The sequence below is a fragment of the Bos indicus genome, chromosome 27 (assembly GCF_029378745.1).
Source record: "Bos indicus isolate NIAB-ARS_2022 breed Sahiwal x Tharparkar chromosome 27, NIAB-ARS_B.indTharparkar_mat_pri_1.0, whole genome shotgun sequence".
Lineage (NCBI taxonomy): Eukaryota > Metazoa > Chordata > Mammalia > Artiodactyla > Bovidae > Bos > Bos indicus.
Window position 1 is genome coordinate 18061544 of NC_091786.1, and position 5900 is coordinate 18067443.

A 5900-nucleotide genomic window follows, 5' to 3' on the forward strand; every position below is an offset into this window, starting at 1 on the left:
TGTAACATATTCCTACAAATAATTTAATGCATGGGATTTTTGCCAGATGAACTATTATTTTATTCCCAACAGTAATGGAAGTATCTGAAATGTTGGACATCCTCAGTTCCAGTAAATATTAGTGATGAGTTTAAGTAATACAAAGTAATATATGTGTTTGTATGCCTATCTTTCCTTATCTAATTATCTATCTATATATGTATACTTTAAAAAAAAATCTGTCTGTATCTTTAAAATATGCTGGCTTGATTGCTTAGACCTCAGTGTGTAAAAGCTCTTCTTACAAGTTGCCATCTTCCTTAGCAGGTATATTAGCCTTTGTTAGGAGACTGTAAACAATGGTGAACTGCTTCTGTCTTCACTCAGTAGTGGTGTGTCACATAAATTAATGCCAAGCAAAATACACCTTAGTAGGTCATTGGAAAACCAAGAGGCAGAAAGTCTTGGAGGAGAACATAATGGAGAAACATACAGGGGAAAAAAAAAGACAGTGGGGTAATCAATGGCCGCAGGAGGTTTTCCTCCCCTGGAGAAGGCTGAACTGGACATAGATAAAGTCAGTTAAATGCAAAGCTCGGAACCCCTTTGTTTCCTTTACTTTCAACTATTTACTGTGGTGGTTTTCTCCATTATGTTTTTGATACACAAAGGGATATAGTGGTCAATTTTCACAAAGTAAATAATATGTATAATTCAAACTTTACTGAATAAATACATTCTGTCTTTAATGATTCAAAAGAATTTCCATGTTGTGAGTTATCATCGAAGAGAGATTGCTTCTCAGAGGAACTAAAGCTAGTCTGTCTGAATCCATACCAATCAATCTATATTGCGAAATTCAATTTGGCACTTAACACCAGGTACTTATAAGGAAAAAAAAAAAAGCCATAATTGTTAACTGTGTCAGACAAGGAAGGAAGCGTTGTTAACTCTTTTGTCATCTGCATTTCAACAGTGTGCCCTGGATGAGGTGCCAAAAGACAGGACATTAATTGTTCCTTCTGGACCGCAACTTAGGTGAATCACCTAAAGATTCCCCCACAACTAAAGTCTTTTTTATTAAGGAAAGGTGGCAGTAGGGTTTGTTTGTTAGGAGTTGTTAGGAGGAGTTTGTTAGTTTGGTTAAGGGAAACTAAATTGTAATGAGGACAAGAGCCAAAAATCTAAGGGAAATGTTCCCCTCTCCTGGAATAGTTGAGAGAGGAGAGAGGTTGGTGAATGTCTCTGCCATCCTCAACATATGGCTTCCAAAATTCCCCAACAATCACTAAGTCCAAACCAGAAAACGAAGCAGAGGAGAGATCCCAGGGCAAAATATCTTAAATGAGACAATGAAATGACTCGGCAGTAGTATGTATCACTTCCATTAATATCTCGCAAGCTTTAAATTAGTCCCTGGCCACAACTAAGGAAGGAAGAAAGCCCGTATAATAGTCTGCAATAAAGTATCCATGGGCAAAATAAAGCAAAGAGGGTGGATGGTGGGGACAGTTGGCGTTTCTACCACTTCTCTCAATTAAACAGAGATACGTGCTGATTTCAGCAGCTCCACTTTCTATCTGTATGTTGGCTATTCTCCGTCTTTGTTTTGTAGTGTTTTTCTCACTTCCCCATCCTTATTCTTGGTAACCAGATGTGCTTTTGAGTCAGTTATTTCTGTTCAAATTGTTACATCTGTCTTAGTCTGCTTAGGCATGAGAGAATCAGAGTCATATATTAATATACTGTTTACAATTACAAGACATTGTCCCATCTTTTTCTCTACTCAAGAATATCTTATGAGTGAAGCAAGGAAAGCATTATTATTTCTATTTTTTCAGCTTATCCCTGAATCAGAAAATTTTCTGAAACTGCAGACATACAATTTTCAAACGTGCATTGAGAGGCCACTTTCTCAGCTGTGATTCCAGGGCGTGGGGATGGGAAGTTGAAACAAGTTATTTGCGTACCAGGAGCTTCCAACACGACACAAAGGAAAGAAACATAATTCATCCCTGTGATTCCAGCAGCAGTTACAGTGAGTAAGGGGAGATAGAAATGGGTTTCCATACTCAACAGTGAACAAGCCTTGCAGGTTATCTGATTGATTCCAGTGCTTCTTTCATGAGAAAATGAGGAACAAGCCATGAGATTCTGGTCATAAATGCTGTCGGAATTTAGGAAAGAACACCAGGGTATGTCAGGACTTTTAGAGTTAAGTGGGGTTCCGTTTTGGCTTTAGAGAATAGGTTGATGGCTGGTGAGGTGCACGGAAGGAGAGGGACCATTCTGAAGAGGATGATTATGTTTAGAAAGCATGGACTTGGCCCGAAGCAGAGTGTTTGGGCGATGAAAAGGAGTTACCAGCCTGACAGAGGCAGAGTATGTGAAATGGGAAAAAGTATGAAGGAAAGCTCCACTTGGAAAATGGCACAGAATTATGAATGACCTTTAGTGAGGAGAATTTGCTCTTCAACACAGAAGGCAATAGGGTGTTGGAGTTACCTGAGGAGTGTCATAACAATCATGATATTTTGGGTTTAGTCGCTAAGTTGTGTCTAACCACTGCGCCCTCATGGACTGTAGCCCTCCAGGATCCTCTGTCCATGAGTTTTTTCAGGCAAGAATAGGGTTACCATTTCTTTCTCCATTTTAGGGAGATTATTATAGTGGAAGGACTGAATAAGAGAAGAAACAAATATGGGCAGGCTTATCAGATGAAAATCTAGGCTATGGTCTTAGCAGCCAGAATTGCAAAGACACAGTAAATCCCAGAGACATTTTAGGTGATCAGAATGACTGAACACAGTAGCAGACTGTTCTCAAAATGAAGAGTGTCAAAAATTACTTTTCTCTTTGTACTCATTATACTTTTCATCTCATTGTACTTTCCATTAATTCTTTATGACCTGTCATTTAAGCAATTTAATTTCCACTCAGGAAGATATGTGACTCTCATTTTCTGAGAAGTACAGTGAGATGAAAGGTATTAAAGGTGCACTGCATATAGTAAGTGTTCAATAAATGCTCACAAAGCAATTAAATTTTAAAATTACCAAATATAAACAGCAAACTCCTCTTTCAAAAGCTCGCTTTTTAATCTAGGGTTGTCACACTGAGATAAATGAAATCTAGAACAAAAAAACTGAGATTTTAAGTGTTTTAAGCAGTCAAGTGTCACCAGAAACTGCTTCATAAATGTAGGAAAAGAAATTTTTGACACAACTTGAAAAGTGATATACTGAAATGTAAATGAGAAGTATCCCATCTAATTTTTATAACAGGATGGATTGATAAAATTATCTACACATATATTGGTAGTACTAGAGTTCATTTCTAAAAGAAACCGTATGTCAAATGAAACCATATCTGTTTAGTGACAAGATTTCATTTGTATTTTCTTATCTTTGTAAATATTCTGTATATGATAGTAATTGAACTACTTTTATGAGCTAACAGTAAGTGAGAAGAAAGACACCCTTAGTTCATTTCATGGGATTAAAACTATGAATGATAAAGAAGTTAATTACAAATACAAAACTCCAATATGTTTAAATCCAGATTATTTTCACAAAATATATAGGCAGGTTTGTTGGAAAATGGCTTCAATTAGCATAATGAGGTATAAAATCATAAAAATCTTGCTTGAATGTTAAATATTCCACTTTGCTTATTTAGGACAATATATATCTTGGTAAAATTTGATATTTGTAAGTTTATAAAGATATTTATGGGCAACTAAAAAAGAAGCCAAACCAGCGAATAATATATAAAGGTATTCATATCATAAGTAAGAAAATTGCTACCATCTCCATGAAAGTTTCTTTACAAAGCATTTCATTTATGTTACACATTCAATTAAAATGTTAAATAATTTTGAAACATAAAAAATGCTGTGAAGTGAATCTCTAGTAAGCTAGATGACTTGGAAAATTTCCATTATATTACTCACATGTATTTTGAAATGAGCTACAGAAAAATATCTCCAAAGTATGTATGTACCTATGAACTCATTAATTTTCTTCATTTACATGTTCCATTCAGAATGATTTTGTTGTGTCACCCTGGTATTTGTTGATGAATGCATTTATAGGTTACTCCCTTCCAAAACGTTTTAATGACATTTATAGTTGGAATTAATCTTACTTTATTTTCTTACAAAAGCACTTTGTTCATATCTCTTTTAGAAGGCTTATGTAGCCATTCTGCTATGAATTAGTCTTCCCTGGAACTTATGAAAAACTCATTCAGTCCTTGTTGAGTAAGTATATTAAATTTTGAATCCTCTTCCCTCTTTTCCTGGCACCCTGTATATAGAATGTGCTCAGAAGATTAATTTGAGTCTCTCTATGTTTGTCAGCCCTCTCAGCAATATTAAATAATATGCCTAATTAGATACATAACTTAGAGTTTAAATTTTTTAACATATTAAAATATTTTAAGAGCCAAAATAGATTTGAACCACAATCAAATTTGTTTCGGTTTTACTAGGCATAAACTATTGATATTACATCTAAAATAAAAATATTTTATCTGGAACAATAGTAAATACATGACATTTTTGAAAGTTTAATGTGTTTTTACTTATATTAAATTTAAAAACTCATTTAAGCTATTTTTCTGTCATTATTTTCTTGGATGAATATTTGAGATAACAAACTCAAAATACAAATTCATGTTTATTTATATGTCCTTCTTTGGCTTTACTTTAGTATTCAAGTTCATTGTTTATAATTTAAAATATTTTTCTTAAATACAAATGTGTATGCAAATCATTTTAAGGTTGAAATGAGACGTAGCTTCTATCAGTCATTGACACCGCTCCCTCATTTTAAGGTAAGCTAAAGGATATTTGCATATTGTGTCCTTATCAAGAATATTTAATAGTTGGTTAGTGTCAAAAACCAGTGCTTAATTTTTTTCCAGACCTCTTTTTTCCCATTAAAAACTTAAGCACTGAATTATGGTCCTAAATATATTTATAGATATATTGTGTATAAAGAGAAAATCAAACATTGAATTTGTCTCCTAAAAAAAGATTTGTCCAACACAATAAAGTACATGAAAGACAGTTGCCCTGAGTACAGTTCCTTTGGTAGACAGATTTAAAATTACTTCAGGTGCTTCATTAATTCATTCAGCTTCCTACGCTGTCTTTTAAGATCATAAAACACTAATTTTCTCTTTAGTTCCATTGTCTTGCTTGGCCAAGATAAAGAAGCAATGTCTGCCTTGGGTTTTAAAAGACAGTCTTTTCTCATTGGGGTTTCTGGAACTCTGTTTTCCCATTCCAATAAATAATATGAGACCAATAAGGACCAAGAGAGAAAATGCTGATGGTGAAATAATATTTCAAGAGCCCTAGACGTGAATACTAGAGACATGTAATTTTAGATATGTGCTTACCAATTAACTGTTGAGCTTTTCTTTCTTTCCAATTGATCAGTAATAAAACTTCTTCCACGGACATCTCACAAGCTAGCTTAGTAAAATTTCTTATCATTAGAGATATTTACAGAATTTAGTTTATAGTCATGTTCAGCTTTAATTCTTGTTATACATATATCAGAATTGCCTTATGGTATATCACGCATGGAAAACTAATTCTCAGAGGAGTTAAATCACCTGCTCCAGGTGGCAAAATTACTATGCATCTTAGTTGGAATTTTCAACTCAAGTTTTCTGATTAAAACCATGGGAGAATAGTAGTACTTTCTGCCAAGTCACCTGTTACAGATAACAATTTGCAACTTTCCTAAAGATTTTTCTCAAGGAGGAACATTTAAGTTTCTAGATGAATAAGAGGTTATATCTTAATAACCTTCAAAACGTATCACTGCTCCCTTAAAATAAGCCTGCGATTGTCAGTCTCCTATTGTTTAATTTCCTTCGCTGGGAAGACTTCGTCCCATTTTCATTGC

General features: G+C 34.2%; 1 long non-coding RNA gene across 1 annotated transcript; it reads left to right on the forward strand.

Annotated features, from left to right (window-relative positions):
• Positions 1–1623: 1623 nt before the first annotated feature.
• LOC139180231 (uncharacterized) lies at positions 1624–5448 on the forward strand. Its single transcript, XR_011564567.1, has 3 exons — positions 1624–2017; positions 4167–4240; positions 4762–5448. It is a non-coding gene; the product is annotated as an uncharacterized lncRNA (long non-coding RNA).
• The last annotated feature ends 452 nt before the right edge of the window (positions 5449–5900 follow it).